This window comes from Humulus lupulus, chromosome 7, assembly GCF_963169125.1.
Source record: "Humulus lupulus chromosome 7, drHumLupu1.1, whole genome shotgun sequence".
Taxonomy (NCBI): domain Eukaryota; kingdom Viridiplantae; phylum Streptophyta; class Magnoliopsida; order Rosales; family Cannabaceae; genus Humulus; species Humulus lupulus.
Window position 1 is genome coordinate 68,820,117 of NC_084799.1, and position 18,436 is coordinate 68,838,552.

Sequence of the window (18,436 nt, forward strand, 5' to 3'; positions counted from 1 at the left end):
AGGTAGTAAAGGTCTGAAGAAAAGAAAAGAAAGAGAAAAGAAAGAAGGAAAACAGGGGTCATTTCTTCTCCCATTCGGTTTAGGTTTCTTCCTTATCTCTTGAAGGAATTTGGAGCTGAAACTCAGGGAGAGTCTGGACAGGAGCTTGAGGCTAGGGCCCTTGATTTGGTTTGAGGAATTAATAAGAGCAGTCCATCCATTTGAGGTAAGGTTTAAGGTTGCTTTTCAGTTTCTAGTTCTAATGTAAACATGGATTTTGAGCTGAGTTTTGGTGGGAATTCTAGGGAATTGAGGTTGAAGCTTTGAGGAGGTGAAGGCTAAGCAAGTGTGGAAGATAACCTAGGTTGAGCTCATCCATCAAAGGTAAGAAACTCTGGTTCAAGTTCTGTGGTTTCAGTTGTCCTTCTTGTTGAGTTTTTAGGCTCTAGGTTCAGCTATGGTGATTTCCTTGATTTGGGGAGCATGTGGTTGAGTTTTGTATGGTTGGGACCTATGGGATGAGTAGATGATGTTGGGAGGCTTTTTTTGAAGTTTCATGGAGGTTTGGTTGGGTTTTGGAAAGGTTTTGCTCGGGAAAATTCGAAGGAGAAAAATGTGTGCTGGGGTGTGCTGTGACTAGCGCTGTAGCGCTAGTCGCTGGGCGCTACAGCGCTAGGGCCTGAAGTTCCAGAGCCTTTTGGCTCTGCTTGTAGCGCTATAGCGCTCTCCTTAGGGCCCTGTAGCGCTACCATGTTCCCAAAAAGGGGTTTTTAGGTTATTTCTTAGGGTTTTTACCCGAGGGCTCGGGGTTTGATTCCACCACCCCATTTGGTGGAATTAGGGCTTCCCGAGGGCTCAAGATTGGTCCCGAGGCTAGGTTTTGGATTTGAGGTTTGGTGATGATTCTGATCGTGCTTGAGGATCAAATTGAACAAAGCTAGCGAAATCTAAAGGTAAGAAAATTGCACCCGGATATGTGTTTCTGATGGGACTAAGAGCTCCCTATATCTGTATAATGTCATAGATGGTATTATGCCATGGGACATGTGATAAACGACCTAAGGGTGCCGTAAATTATACTTGCGCACAGGGCGCGGCTCGGCCACTGGTAGCTTAAGACAGCTTAATATTCACTGAGCTTGGTTTAGGCGGGCCGGAGTCAGTGGGATAAATAGAGGGTGCGGCCTAAGGGCGTTAACCCTGGTTATCATATGTGAAATGATTATTGATAAGAAATGATATACTTGGTATGCTGAATACTTGAATAACATGAATAATTGGATTGTTGAGTGCCTGTTTATACTGTATGAGTTATCCAGTTGTTTTCTTGATAGTTATGCTCTGTTATTGTGTTTTCTTGTTGGGCCTTGGCTCACGAGTGTTACGTGGTGCAGGTAAAGGAAAAGGCAAAGGCAAGTTGGACCAATTCTGAGATGGAGAGCTGCGGGGCTGAATGTACATAGTCAGCTGATCGGCTGCCACGGCCGAGGGATGACACAGGACGAGAAAACCTTAATTGTCTGTTTTTCCTTAGAGTGGCTAATAACTGTACTAATATCCTAAAATTTTGTAGACTGTATTTTAATTTTACTACTTTTGGGATCCCATGTAAAGAAAATGTTTGTTTATAAGAAATGAAGCTTTTGAGACCAAAATCCTTTTAACCCTAGCTCAATTGTAGTTTCAGTAACACGTTTCAAATTAAATGACTTCATTAGCAAGTCTTGCACCTTTATAAACACACAGTGTAACGGTCTTGGCTATCCAGGGCGTTACACTATCGAACTTCAGGGCATACTCTGTAACTGTCATGTTGCCCTATACCAGCCCCGTGAATTCATTTACCTTTGCTCCCATGATGGCAACATTGTAATATTTGTGGTTAAATAGATCTCTGAACCCATCCTAACTCAAGTTAGAAATATCCCTGGTCTGTGAAGCCACCTCCCACCAAATATTGGCATCCTCTCTAAGCATATAGGTGGCACATGCCACCCTTTCACTACCTTCCACCCTCATGAATCTGGTCCTCCCTCAAAGGTTGGAGGATGTTGTCTCATGAACTGTTCATACAGTGGCTCCCACTTGCTCCTAGCCTCAGGTGACTGTACAACTGGTGCACAACAGGTGGCACAATAGGTGCAGCACTCCCTGACGAAGCCTACTATCTCAAGAGACGGATCTGCTCTTCTTGACTCTGTAATCGAGCTTGTATATCAGCAAGTATCTGTTGCCACTTCTCAGGGACTGATAGAGGTTTCTAGCCCTGGTCATCATCTCTAGCCTTGGACCCTATGTCGACTAGTTGTATTGATCGCCTTGGATGCATAGCTATCCAAGTTTATCTGCAATCAACAACTCGGCAGTCAGGCAATGATGATAGGTTAACAATCTTTCCATAGTCCACCATTGAAACTCAACCAACCATAAGCAATCAAGATGCAAACAATCATTTAAATATTCATTCACATGCAGCAGCAATGCTAATAAGCATGCCTCATAATAATTACACAACAATCAAGGGTCAGGCCCTATCAGTATCTCATGCTCATTATTAATCATACATATTAAAACATTTATATTCATTTGAGCATTTAAGCATGTAATCACATATATACAGTTACCAAACTCTGAGTCGAGCTTGTCTTTAGCGGCGAGTGAACATACCTAGCTAGTCTTCAAGAACCCTTAAACCTAGACCGCTCTGATACCAAGTTATAATGCCCTGGATAACCAAGACCATTACACTGTGTATTTTAAAATAGTGCCAGACTTGCTAATTAAGTCGTTTGAACAATAATGTGATCCTAAAGTCAACTATCAGGTTAGGGTTAAAAGATTTTGATTAAAGAGTTAATTTTAATTAAAACGGATGTTTGGTACACGGGATCCCAAAATCAGGGTTTAAGTGACAATTTACAATCCTCAAAAGTTTAATACAAACAAAAGCCACTCAAATGGCAAAATACAAGTTTTAGGCTCTGTCCCTATACTTTCCTCGGCCGTGGCGAACGAGCAGTTGACAATGTACACTCCGCGCCCAGAGAACTCCAACTCATGGTTGGTCCAACTTTCCCTTGCCTTTACCTACACCATGTAGCACTCGTGAGCCAAGGCCCAGCAAGAAAACCATAAACAATAGCCACATATACAATAGTAGCATCCAAATAATCTCTGTACAGTCATTCAAAAATTCAACATAATATAAGCATCAAGCTAATAATTGAAAATGTATATTTTCAAAACATATTTTAACCAGTGATACATATGCTTAGAGTCGGCGTCCTTAGGCCGAGCCCTCTATTTACTTAGCTGATCCCGGGTCTCTTAGGCTGAGTTTATTGTTTATTTAGCTGACCCCGACTCACAGTGGCCAAGCCACATCCAATGGGCTAATCATCAGCCCCAACTCCCTTATGCCATACTTTAACATTTCACATAATAATGATGAAGTTACATGACACATATATCAATGATACAGGGAACCTTAGTCCCAAACACAACCACATGGGTGCAATTTTCTTACTTTGAATTTCGAGCGAAGAATTAAGAGCGGTCCCGAGCATGGCCCTCAGTTCTGAGCCTTAACGATAAACCTAGTCACAGTGTCAATGGGTAATCATCAATTTCTAATCCAAGAATGCTAAGATGAATGAGTTTCTGAGCCTGGTTCAAGGAAATGCGACAATAACCGAGTGTGTTAACAGATTTGATGGGTTGGCCAGGTTTGCTTTTGATATGGTACCCACGGATGTAGCTTGGAAGGAAAGGTTTATCCAAGGATTAAATCTTAGAGTAGCTCAGGGCGTTAGAGTCACCCTAGTGCATGAAATCTCTATCTACGCTCAAGTGGTAGGAAAAGTTATTGCTGTTGAGAGCACAGAAAATGAGATTATGAAGGATGGTGCTAGAGAGCGTAGTGCTCAAGTAGTGATACCTCCATTGGTTGGATTAGAAAGGGGCAGAGATCCCAGTGATCAGGAAAGAAGAGTTATCAATGTATCTGGTACCTCTGGTTTAGAAAGGGGTTCTGAAGTGCTGCGGTACACCATCGGGCAAGAAAGAAAATTGGAAACCCTATCCGACATGCACTCGGTGCAACAGACGTCATCTGGGAGAATGTCGAGCAAGGGCATGTTTCTTTTGTGGAATGTTTGGGCACCATAAGAGGAATTTCCCAAGGCGAAGGAAGGATGAGAAAAGGGGGAAGACAACTTGACTCTAGCTCGAGAGTTTACTCTGATGCAGTCAGAGTCAGAGACTAAGACTGAGACTGGGGCTGGTTCCTCAGTGGTGGCAAGTCAACTTCCTAGTTCTGATTTTGTATTATGCTGACTAGTTTTGGTGCCATGTTGTTCTTTGCTTTGTTGCATTTAGAGAGGTATCGAGTTGATATGCAGATTACATGGTTATGTTGTGATGGGAATTTAATACTCTATTGTTAATTTTAAGAGATGAGTTAGATTGTTGTGGAAGGGACTCATCAGTTGGCTTGATAGGGTTGGTTATGAATGACTTCAATATGATCCTAGATATGGATTGGTTAACCAAGTCTGGGGCACTATATTAAATGGCTTGTAGGAACTAAAGGTTCAGTTACTAAGTAAGACCATATTCTTTGAGGTGGATCTTTGATTTGGTTATTACCAGCTAAAGATCAGGAGGAAGGATAAGCAGAAGACTTCTTTTTATATCGGATAAGGGCACTAGGAGTGCTGAGTTATGTTTGTGGATTTGATTAATGTTGAGTTGTTTTGATGGATTAGATGAACAAAGTATTCAAAGATTATCTTAATTGGATTTGTGATCGTCTAGATTGACGGTATTGTGGTATACTCTCAGTTGGAGATTGGCCAAGGTCAAGGAACGCCTTAGGGGTCAGGAGTTTCCTTGGATGAGCAAGATATTATATGAATTTTGTGAAGGAATTCTCGAGGGTTGTCACCTCATTGACCGGAAAAGGTGATTACCTATGCATCATGTTAATTGAAGGGTGTGACCAGAACTAGAGCAGAGTTACTGGTGGGCCAAGTGGCCAACATTATGCTTAAGTTTACCCTTGTAGAGAGGATCAAAGGAAAATAGTTAAGTTAACCACAAATGGAAAGGATTGAAGGGAATGTCTTAGCTGGATTAGCTAAGGACTATACAGTGTCAGGTTTAAGTTTATTGTGGTATAGGGATCAGACTTGGGATCTGATGGGCACTGGGATTAAACGGGGGATTCTGGATGAATCTCGTACTACCCTTTATTCTCTTCATCTAGGCATCATGAAAGATGTACCGGGATCTAAAATCCTTATAATTGTGACTTGGGATGGAGAGAGACGTAACTGAATACATGGCAAAGTTATTAACCTGTTAGCAGGTCAAGATAGAGTATCAGAAACCAGTAAGACCATTGCAGCCTTTGTGTAGTTCACAGTAGAAGGATTGATTTCGCAGTGGGGTTGCCCAAGATAGTGGGTCAGCATGATTCAGTTTGGGTCATTATGGACAAGTATACAAAGTTAGCTCACTTTTATCAGTAAGGATGAGTAATACAATTGATCAGTATACAGACCTCTAAGTGAGAGAGGTAGTACGCATTCATGGAATTTGAGGTCTATCTTATTAGATGAGAATCCTGCTCTTACTTCCTAGTTTTAGGGAAGGTTGCAGAAGGCAAGGAGTATACAGTTGGAATTTAGTACAATTTATTATCCTCAGACTGATGGTAAATTAGAGAGTGAGTTATCCAATTATTGGAGGGGCACCTTATGAGATGTTGTATGGTAAAAAATGTATATCACTCATTCACAGGGATGAAATGGGTGAAATGTTATATCTGGATTCTGAGGTAGTTCAGGGAACCATTGAGGCTATTGAAAAGATTAGAGCTTGGATGCTCGCTTATCAGAGTAAATGGAAAAGTTATATTAATTTGAATGGCCAGAACATGGAGTTCCAAGTGGAAGACTGTATCTTCCTTAAAAGATTGCCATGGAAAGGGGTGAGGAAATAAGGGCAGGTTGAACCCTAAATTAATAGAACCATTTGAATCCTGGTTAGGATTGGTCAGGTTGCCTATGGATTGGCCTTAGCTTTGGCACTGTCAGCAGTATACAGTGTATTTCATATTTCCATTTTGAGGAAACGTGTGTTAGATGAGACTCATGTGTTGAGTTATGAGGATTTGGAATTGGAGGCAAAGTTATCCTGTGAGGAATAGCCAGTCCAGATATGAGACAGAAAGAATAGAGTTCTGAGGAACAAAGTTATACCTTTGGTTGAGGTATGATACAGAAATAGTAAGGTCAAAGAAGTGACTTGGAAACTGGAATCAGATATGCGTGATCAATATTCCGGGCTATTCAGATAAAATTCCAAGAACGAAATTTCTGTAAGGAGGGTATAGTTGTAACGTCCCAAATTTCCTAATAAGGCATAGGGCCTTGATTAGGGGGTCAGGATGGAAAATTATGGAATTATGTGATTATATGATATTTTTGTGCGTTATTATGTGATTATGTGAGTTATATTATAATATGACTTGATATGCATGTTTAGATGTATTAAATATGCATGTGAGCTCAATTCTGTTTAATTGGGAAATTTTTATAATTTGGCTGTTTTTTTTTTGCATATTTGGCATATATGTGATATATGTGTGAGACCACATTATTATGTGAGTATGTTTGGGTTACTCAGCACGAGACGATCCTAGGAAGCAAGCTAGTGGGAAAGTCACAACGGGATCCATACTTGACTCGGAGTGAGTCAAGGGGTATTTTGGGTATTTAGCACATTACTGAGATATTGGGTAATGGGAATAAATATTTGATGATAAATTGGGAGTTAGTGAGATCAGGCGGGAATTCTGGGAATTTTGACTATTTTACCCTAGGGGTGTTTTTGGGACCCTGAGCATTAGGATTTGCTTGATGTTATTTAAGGTTGAAGTAACTTGTTAGAAATAAAAAGAACGTTCAGAACGTTCTCTCTCTCTCTCTTGTTCCCTTTTTTACACCGATCGCATTTTCGAAGGAAACTCGAGTTTTAGGACTCGGATTCAAGCAAGGATAGAAGCATAGCGATTCTAGGGAAGATTAGAAGCCTATTAGCCGGAGGATTTAGCTGGGAAACGAATCAATCAGAGGTAATCCGAGTTTTAAGTTTTAAGTTTTCAAGTTTTTAAGCTTTGATTGGATTTTATGTTTTGATGAGTTTTTGATTTGAATGAGACTTGGGTTTTGATGGTTTTGGGCCATTGGGATGTTTGGGAACTTTGATTTTGGGATTTGGAGATGTTTGGATAGGTTTATGTAGGATTTAAAATGAGAAAATGGAGGTTTTCTGGCTGGGATCGAGGTCGAGTCGCGGCCCTGTTCTTGGGCGCCACGACTCAAGCTTGGTGAAGAAGGTGAAGGGGGTTGCTGCGCTATTTGAGATGTGGCGCTAGTGCAGGCAGAGAAGGGCTTTGGGCCTTGACTTGAGCAGAGTTGCGGCTCTAGTGTTTGGGGTCGCGGCTCAAAAGGGGAAAAGTGGCCAAAGTGGGATTTTAGTCATGGGAACTTAAACCTAAGGGCTCAGGATCGATCTTACTACCCAGTTTGGTAGGATTCGACGTCCCGGAGGCTAGGACTCAGTCTGGAAGTATTTATTTACCTATTGTGATGGGATTTTATATTATGGTTGTGACTAGGTTATCGCTAGGGGCTTGGAAACTAGATCGTGCTTAGGGGTCATTTATTGGTAACCTGTGCTTGGACCAAAGGTAAGAAAACTGCACCCAGTATGTGATGCATATGATACAAGTGGTTATGGCATGGCATGAATATTGAATATGGAATTGATCATAGCTTGAGTCTCTATAATTGTGCATGATTATGCTTGTGATTATTGGTTAAGCATGTTGAATTCCTTATATCTGGATGTTTAAATGTGCATGATTATAATTATGCTGGTGATTTTTGATGAGGCATGTTGAGTGATCTATACATAGACATTGATTGCATTGTAAATGCTTGGCAGCATGGCTTACTTGTGAATGGCACTGACTTATTAGTCAGGGAACGTCATTGGTGTTTAGTATTGGTCATGAAGCTGTGACTTATCAGTCAAGATCGGCAGTAGTACTGAGCACTGGTTATATGGTATTGGCTTTTGAGTCAAGAGTGATATTAGCATGTTTAACGCAGGCCAAAATGATTAGATCTAATCAACATGAGCATTAAATGCTTGACCGACCTATTGGTCAAAGAAAACTAAAGCGCTTGTCTAATCTAAAGGGTAGTTACTTAGAGCCAGGGCTAAAAGGCTTAGGTGACTGAAACGTCACATGGCTTGGGGCATGGGACTCAGAGAGACTTATTAGTCATCTACCCCAGAGAGAGACTTATGAGTCATCTATTCAAATAAAGACTTATTAGTCATCTATACAGAGAGAGACTTTTAGTCATCTACCTAGAGAGACTTATTAGTCATCTATTCAGAGAGAGACTTATTAGTCATCTACCCAGAGAGAATTATTAGTCATCTATTCAGACAAAGACTCATTAGTTGTCTACCTCGGAGAGAGACTTATTGGTCGTCTATTTCAGAGAGAGACTTATTAGTCATCTACCTCAGAGAGAGATACTTATTAGTCACCTACTCAGAGCGCAGGACTCCACAATTATTCATTGGTATTTGTTTGCATGCACAAGTTAGGTTATTACTGCTAGGCATGCTTGATATGATTTGGTGAATTGTTGTTAACTGCTTATAAGCATGTTTAAGTTTTCTTGTTGAGCCTTGGCTCACGGGTGCTATGTGGTGCAGGTAAAGGTAAAAGAAAGCTGGACAATCCTTGAGTTGGAGAGCTTAGGTGACGATGTGTACATATGTTGCTGCTCGACCACCATGACCGAGGGTTTAAAGAGGAGCTAGGGTTAAACCCTGTTGACGCCGTTTCTCATCAAACAGTAAAAGAAGAGCACGTAAACAATGATTGACAATGGCTAAATGAAATAAAACAAATCAAACACACGATTTTTACATGGTTCAGCAGTTAAATCTGCCTAGTCCACGAGTCTCTGTTATTAATCTTAAGATTATCTCTGAAAAATCCTTAGCATGAATTCTTCAGAGTTTTCTCTCAAGGATCAAAATTTCGGTCCTTTACAATGGTGCATGGCTTCTCTATTTATAGAGAAGGATGCAGAATACTATCCCACATATTTTGGGTAGTTACTCTTTTGTGAATAAAATAAATGGCTTTAAATGCCTATAATCAGATATAAAAGGAAACGTCCCTGAAGACCAGGAAACGCATAACTGACCAAATAATATCCCACGATTCTTGGGGATTTACATTAATAAATGAGGATTACATCTCATATTTATAATACTTGTAGATATTCAAGGTGATTATCGCGTATCTCTAAGGCTTTAGCATCCCAGGTCTCACGTCATTGTTCGAGCTATTGGCATCTCCCGAGATCACGTGTCTTTCGAGATCATACATACATCTAGCTCGAGACCCCCGATCCGAAGTCGTCCCCGAAGATGAGTGTATTCTCGGAGCTATCTTTCGAGATCGAGACCATTTCGAGCACATATATTCGAGGTCATATATCGTACTTTGCAGGCTCGATATACAATCCTGGAGCATACTTCAATCCTTACGAGACCATTTGTTGCGAATCCAATTTTCGGAGCCATAGTTACCATGGCTCGAAATCTGGGTATAACATCTTGCCCCCTCAAAAGTATTTGTTCGAATCCTAAGAGAAGGAAACTTTTGAACTACTTTCCTTGAGAACTGTACCGTCACACCTTTGAAAATGGACACGCGTCAGCTGGGTATTGCTCATTTTAGGTACTTGAGTACCTTGGAAACACGCCCACGATCGTCCGTCTGACAACTTTTCGGCGCCTTCTTGTCATTGATCCCCATCCGTTCGATCTAGTGAGGATTTCATTCGACGCTCCTGGTTAATTCCTTTTCCCCACCTATATATACAAGGCCCCACTCTTCATCTTCTTCACTTTCATCCTCATTCGCCATAAGCAAGAAAAGAAGAAAAACAAGCCCAGAGACCTCTTTGCAAAGTTCCTGTTCCGTGCATGTTTTCTCGACCAAAGAAACAAAGGAATCCTGGTCTGTTCGAATCAGTGAGTTCTTTCCTGCAACCTCTTCTCCAATCGACGATCTCTCTGCAATCGTCATTACTGTGTAAGTATGCCGTTTTTGTTTTTCGTTTAAAATGTCCTTGCTGTGTGTGCTAGTTTATGTTCTTAGCATGATACGATAGGAGGTTTTGAACCGATAGGTTTTTATGCTTTCTGGATTTTCACTCTGGATGTTCGTCTCTGGTTTATACCCAGTTTTGACGTTTGAATGTGGTTCCCATTTTCTGGGTTTTGAAATTCTTAGGCAGCGTTTCTTGTACATTAAGCTTTCGGATAAAAACATGGGCTTTGACAAATGCACGAAACCCAAAAAATGCTTTTCCTGGCTAACCGCCACTCTCCTTTCCCTTGAATTTCGGGATTTTCAAAAAATTATCCACACTCCTTTTCTTTTTCGTGGAATACACGCCCCTGACTCTTCAATAAGGGTCTTAGTATTTAGTCTCATTCCTAAATCTCCGAGCTCATTCCATCGAGCTCGTGACTCTTGCATGCATGGCCCTCACCATTTTTTCTTTCTCGCTAGATGTCACAGAATCTGGAAAGACGGTGGGGGTCATTGCTGGCAGTCCCTTACGAGCCGAAATCTCCGAGCTCGGAATCGCTCTTCGCCCGGAACCAACGTCGGATAAGAGAATACGAGCTTACACGCGAGCAAGAAGACATTCGAGCTCACTATCGCCGCCAGATAGACGAGGTCATTGAAAAGAAGAGAAGAGTTCTTCGGGAGGCCCTCTATCCGGAACCCAATTCAGGACCTAGGCCCATTCCCCTCAACCCTGCGCTAAAGGTCACTATTGCGTATCATCCAGGGGAACTCCAGTTTTCATTAATGGGGGAAACTTCATCCTCGCAGCCGAGGAAGGAGATGTTCGAGGCCGAGCTCTACCAGAGCACGGTTACCACAACCAGCCAAATATCTGAAATCCTGACCTTCCATGGCCTCCATTTGTCAGGCACCTTGAAGTGTCGGGCTCCGAATGGTCAAGAACGAAGTTGTTTCGCCCCCGGCGGCCGCGATGCCACAGTAAAATATGCGGCATGGAGCCAAGAACATATGAGGGCGGGAGCACTGCTGCCCTTGAAGTCTTTTTTCAAAGACTTTACTGATTTCGTTGGGTTGGCACCGTTCCAACTCAACACTAATTCGTACCGGGTGCTGTCTGCCCTGAGGTCCTTGTACCACGAGCTGAGGTGGGAAGGACCTTCACCTCAAGAGATTTTATATCTCTTTTGTTTGAAAAGTAACCCCTCCCGAGCTCGGGGAGGGGATGGTTTTTACTATCTCTCAAGCTATCCCAAAGAGACGAAGGTTTTTGAGGATCTCCCCAATCACCCGCCTGATTTCAAGAAGGCCTTCTTCTGGACAGACGGTCTGTCCCCGTCTCGACATTACTCGTTCAGGCGGATTCGTAAGTATTCTCATTACTTTTATTCCTGAGCACGAGACTTTAGTTCTTAAATCCATATTTAGATGAAATGTGTTTCGCTTTTCAGCTAATTTTAAGCATCCCACCCCCAATGAAGCAATGATGAGGCACAGAGAGGCCTTGCTCCAACTTCCTTATGGCAGGAGGTCTCTCTCGTATCTATTACACGAGGACAAGCTCCGAGCTTGCGGGTTGTTGGGAGAGGGCCAGTCAACCTCTGACTGGTCCAGCAAAAAATATGAACGCTGGGAGGAGGTGCCACTGCCCACAGGCGCCCTTCCTCCGAGGAGAGAAAGGAGGCCATCACTCCCAGTTCGTCTGAGGAGTCCGCGGTCCGGGAATGAGGCCATTGATGAAGCCTCGAGCTCGGACTCAGATGAAGGTAAAGTCCTCCCTACCTCGAGGATGTGGTCTCCCACACTACTAGAACACAGGCCCAATAGGTTAGTCTCGTGCCCACAGGATAGATACCACTTCTACATATGGAGTTGGGTAGACGACTGTGTCCATAGGTTCGATAGTGGGCTCGGGAAATATGATACCATGTACACCACGGACGAGGTGTGGAATGGGATAGTTGTACAGTACGGGACCAATGATTATAGGGACCTCTCGAGGTTATCACCTACTTATAGGGAAGGCACTCCCCCCGCCTCCTCTGAAGATGGGGGAATATCATGGTCCCCAAGCTCGAGCTCGGGGGAGAGTTCCAATTAGGTTTCTTCTATCATCACTATATGTCTGATACCAAAATTACTTGATGTACATTTCTCTTTTACTGACTCACTGCGTTGTGACTTGTGCAGGCGAGATGGACTCCGACCTTGACGCCCTTATCGACAATGCAGCCGCCAAGAGGAACAAACGCCCTAGGGCGGGGTCACTGAAGACCGGTCAGCCGGGCAAAGGCTCCAAGAGGTCCAAAAAGACACCTCCCCTTGCCCCACCGGTTTCGAGCTCTATTGATGCGTCGACTATCCAGGCTAGCGCCTCCACGACAATGCCATCCTCACAGGCCGTCATCTCCGCGGTCGCACCGACCTCGCTGGTTGGTGCCCCTGCCATTGAGTCCCAACCTCCTGTGGTGGGCGAAACGTCTTCAGCTCAGCTTTCCAGAAGGCCTTCTGCTTCTCGAGTTCAGAAGCTAACAATCTCCACCCATATGGACTCGTATGTGATGGATAATGCTGCTGGACCTCACGGATCTACGCTGATCTCGGATGTTATGTCCCGGATCGGCCAGAGCTATGGCAGTTTCGAAGCTCCTCAGTGGCAGTGCCTAACTGGCACCCGAGACCGCACTGTCCTTTACGAGAAGAGTATCGAGCACACTGTCGCGGTAAGTATCCTCCTATATTCCTTTTGCTTACATTCATACTGACCTGAGGCTAATGGTGGTTTCTTCCTTTTTTTCAAGCTCTCGCCTTCACTGCCCAGCTCAATTACGAGCTGAACAACGAGATCCATTCGAGCAGGACTCATGCTCAAGAGGCGAAGGACCTCCACCTTAGAGCGAATGACGATCTGAAGGCGGCGAATGCTAAGCTCGAGGCAGTGGTTAAGGAGCGTGAGGACATGGCCAAGGAGCTCGGAAAGCTGAGAGCTGAACTCGAGGAGCAAAAGAAAGATAACACCCAGCTTCGGGAGACCAATAAGAATCTCGAAGAGGACAAGGCCGCCACCTTCGACATCATAGAGGATGCCAAAACTCGCCTTCTTGGCGAGTACAAAGAAAAGAAGGAAAAGGCGGTTGACTCAGCCATGTACCGGATGTGGGCTTATAACGAAGAGCTGGACACCAGCTTCTTAGGTCCCCACGAGGCGCCGCTTCTTGAACGATGGAATGCCCGGCTCGAGAAGGAAGAGGCTGAACGGCTTGAGAAGGAGAAGGCTGGGCAGCTCGAGAAGGAAAAGGCTGCTCCGGGCACCGTTTCGGAGGAAGCTCAGGAGGATAGTCATGCTAATCGTCCTGAGGGGTCCGGTGCCACTGATGCTGAGAAGGCCAAGGAGACTCCTTTTCCTTGAATCTGACCTCGGGGAGATCAGTTATCGAGGCTGCGTCCCCTTATTTCTGTAACTATTTTAATATATGCCCACAGGGCTGATACAATTTCTTTTACCATTCTTTTATATGCTTTACATTTCTTGGCTCGAAATATTTTGCATATTTTTATATTGATGAACCGGTTATGTTTATTTATTCATACAAACATAGTTTGGATTTGGGCTCGAAATTCGATGCATTCATGCATAGTTTATTCGAATTATCCGCTTCCGACCTCGTTACTTATCAAGGTCGGATATTACTTTAACCATGAACTCAAAAGTACTTATATGGTATGTAATGTGAATGATTTGGTTATATCTTTTGTTTAGTCACTTTTCCTCATCTTCAGTTTTTGTTCCGAGGTTAAGAGTTTGAAACTATTCTTAGATATTCCAGCCTCGATCTTGACTTGTCTCGTGATAGGTTTAGGCTCCTACTTATCATCGATCAATTTTTTGGCCGGTTTGTTCCAGACCTGTTAAGTTTGCACATCTGGTTAACTCCCAACGTTTTAGGATTTTGGTAGTTCGGTTTTGTCCGAACTACCTAAGCTCGCGTATTTGGTTATATCCAAATACTTCATGTTTTTGATAACTCAATTATCTAGGCTCGCGTACTTGGTTATCTCCAAATACTTTTATCTTTTTGATAAGTCGGTTATGTCCGAACTATCTAAGCTCGCGTACTTGGTTATCTCCAAATACTTCATATTTTTGATAACTCAGTTATCTAGGCTCGCGTACTTGGTTATCTCCAAATACTGTTATCTTTTTGATAAGTCGGTTATGTCCGAACTATCTAAGCTCGCGTACTTGGTTATCTCCAAATACTTCATATAAATATATTTTTTTTTATTTTTTAATCTGACGGTATATATACCAATGATGCCCCCTTAATATCCTATGAGTGTGACCATAGGTTATTAAATTAAGAGATATTGCAAAAATAAAAAGAAATTACATATGGAACAAAATAGACCTTTTATTTGATGAAATTCAAAAACAAATAAACAAACAAACAAATTCATGGTTACAGGCAACAGTTCCTACACTATTGATAGTAAGGTCTAAGGTGTTCGCCATTCCATGCTCGCGGTATCAGGCTCCCATCTAATCTCGCAAGTTTGTATACGCCAGGTCGGATGACTGACTCTATCTGGTATGGTCCTTCCCAGTTCGGCCTGAGCACTCCAGCTGCTGGATCTCGGGTGGCTAAGAATACGCGTCTCAAAATCAGGTCTCCCACTCCGAACTTTCGATCTCGAACCCTCTTATTGAAATATCTTATGGTTCGTTGCTGGTAAGCAGCATTTCTCAACTGAGCCTCTTCTCTTTTTTCTTCGATCAAGTCTAGGGTTTCTTCGAGCTGAGTATGATTTGAATCCTGATCGTAAATTTGAGTTCGGATCGTCGGGATTTCGACCTCGATGGGCAACATTGCCTCGCAGCCGTACGCTAGAGAGAACGAGGTATGTCCGGTTGATGTCCGAGCTGTAGTCCTATATCCCCAAAGGACTTGAGGCAATTCTTCGGTCCATCGTCCCTTTGCCTCTTCCAACTTTTTCTTTAGAGAGCTCTTGAGAGTTTTGTTAACGGCTTCGACCTGACCATTCGCTTGAGGGTGAGCCACTGATGAAAAACTCTTTATTATGCCGTTCTTTTCGCAAAAGTTAGTGAATAAGTCGCAATCGAACTGGGTTCTGTTATCGGATACAATCTTTCTCGATACTCCGTATCGGCATACGATGTTCTTTACCACGAAATCAAGGATCTTTTTCGAAGTTATAGTTGCCAATGGTTCAGCCTCCATCCATTTTGTGAAGTAATCAACGGCGACTACCGCATATTTCACTCTGCCTTTTCCAGTTGGGAGAGAGCCTATGAGGTCGATGCCCCATACTGCGAAAGGCCATGGGGATGTCAACATGGTCAGTTCGGATGGTGGAGCTCGGGGTATCGTGGCGAATCTCTGGCATTTGTCACATTTCTTCACATACTCAAAAGAGTCTGTTCTAATGGTTGGCCAGAAATATCCTTGACGTATGATCTTCTTGGACAGGCTATGCCCCCCGGCGGGGTCTCCGCAGAACCCTTCATGAATTTATTCAATGATCTTCTTTGCTTCAGGAGGGGTTACACACCTAAGCAGCGGCATGGAATATCCTCTTCTGTATAGCTTTCCGTCCAAAATGGTGTAACGAGGAAGTTGATACATCAATTTTCGAGCCTGGTTCCGGTCTTTTGGAAGAATTCCATTTTCGAGATAATCAACTATTGGACTCATCCAGGTCGGTTTTGTTTCAATCATACATACATCTTCCTCGTCTGGCTCAGTAATACTGGGTGCTGATAGGTGTTCTACGGGTACAACATTCAGCTCTTCATTTTCGGCGAAAGTGGCGAGTCGAGCTAAGGCATCTGCATTTGAGTTTTGTTCTCGGGGAACCTGTTCGATTGCGTAAAACTCGAAATACTCCAATGCGGATTTTGCCTTCTCCAGATAAGCTGCCATTCTTGTGCCACGAGCCTGGTACTCTCCCAAGATTTGATTAACCACGAGCTGGGAATCGCTGTAGCAATGTATAGCTTTGGCCTTGAGCTCTTTTGCTATTCGCAGTCCTGCGAGTAGAGCCTCGTACTCAGCTTCATTATTAGATGCTTTAAAGCCAAATCTTAAAGCAGAGTGAAATTTGCTCCCTGCAGGAGTGATCAGAATAACTCCTGCCCCCGCTCCATTTTCATTCGACGAGCCGTCGACGTAAAGTTTCCACAGCTCGTGGGCTGTGGTTATTACCTTGTCGTCGGCTATACCAGTGCACTCCACTATGAAGTCTGCCAAGGCTTGTGCCTTAATGGTCGTTCTTGGATGGTAAGTGATCTCGAACTGTTCGAGCTCAACAGCCCATTTAAGGAGTCGACCTGACGCCTCTGGTTTAGATAGGACTTGCCTAAGTGGTTGATCTGTCAGTACATGGATGGGATGTGCCTGAAAGTAGGGGCGGAGCTTGCGAGATGAGTGGATTAAACTGAGGGCGAGTTTCTCCATCAATGGATATCTTGACTCTGCCCCCAGTAATCTCTTACTGATGTAATAGACGGGTTCCTGCACCCTCTCTTCCTCTCGAATGAGCACTGCGCTTATCGCGTGTTCGGTGGTTGAGAGGTATCGGTACAATACTTCTCCCGTTTCGGGTTTTGACAGGATGGGTGGTTCAGCGAGGTGTCTTTTGAGCTCCTGAAAGGCTAGCTCGCACTCTTCCGTCCATTCAAATTTCTTACTTCCTTTTAACAAGTTGAAGAAAGGAAGGCCACGATCCGTTGACTTCGAGATGAATCTGCCCAGGGCGGCCATCCTGCCAGTCAAGCTTTGGACATCTTTATGCTTCCGAGGTGAAGGCATATCAATCAGGGCCTTTATTTTGTCGGGATTAGCCTCGATTCCACGAGAGTTGACAATGAAACCCAGAAATTTTCCCGCAGATACCCCAAAAGTGCACTTCTAAGGATTTAGCTTCATGTTGTATTTTCTGAGCACGCCAAAGCACTCTTCGAGGTCATCAACATGGTTCTTGTTAAGTTGAGACTTTACAAGCATGTCATCAACATAAACTTCCATGTTGTTCCCTATTTGTTCTGAAAACATCATGTTAACGAGCCGCTGATATGTAGCTCCAGCGTTCTTGAGCCCAAACGGCATAACATTATAACAGTATAGCCCTTTATCTGTAATGAAGCTCGTATGTTCTTGGTCGGGGGCATGCATGGGAATCTGGTTATATCCAGAATATGCATCCATGAATGACATCAAGCCATGCCCCGTCGTGGCATCCACGAGCTGATCAATTCTTGGCAGCGGAAAACAGTCTTTTGGGCAAGTCTTGTTGAGATCCGAGTAGTCAATACAGGTTCTCCATGTCCCATTGGGCTTTGGGACCAACACTGGATTGGCTACCCAGTTAGGGTAAAAAGCATCCCTAATGAAATGGTTTGCTTTTAATCTGTCAACTTCCTCCTTTAATGCTTTCTTTCTGTCCTCGTCCAGCTGCCTTCGCTTTTGTTGCTTCGGGGGAAAGCTTTTGTCTATGTTTAATGCGTGGCTCGCAACATTCGGGCTTATCCCCACCATGTCTGAGTGTGACCATGCGAAGACATCCTGGTTTTTCTTCAGAAAGCAAATTAATTGCTATTTTGCTTCGTCTTGGAGGTGTTTTCCGACCTTCACCTTCTTCGAGGGATCAGCTTCGTTGAGCTGAACTTCTTCGAGCTCTTCCAATGGTTCGAGGTCAACTTTCTCCTCAATCCTTGGATCGATTTCCTCATCAATTTCTAAAACCGTTCCATCTTTATTTTGTATGATAACGAGTGCCTGAGTGCTCGTTTGTTTCTTTCCCCTCAAAGAAATGCTATAGCACTCCCTTCCTGCCAATTGATCTCCTTTTAATGTCCCGACCCCGCTTGGGGTTGGGAACTTAAGGGCCAGGTGCCTTACAGATGACACTGCCCCCAGCCCGACCAGGGCGGGTCTCCTGAGTAGTACATTGTATGCAGATGGTAAATCTACCACTACGAACTCCATTATCTTGGTCACCGAGACTGGATAGTCTCCCAAGGTCACAAGGAGTTCAATGGATCCCATACAAGCAGTCCCTTCTCCTGAAAAGTCGTACAAAGTAGTTGCACATGCCTTCAGGTCGCGAAGGGAGAGTCCCATTTTCTCGAGGGTCGCCTTATAAAGAATGTTGACCGAGCTCCCATTATCTATGAGAACTCGGAGGACTCTTTTGTTGGCAAGCTGAAGAGTAATAACCAATGGATCATGATGAGGG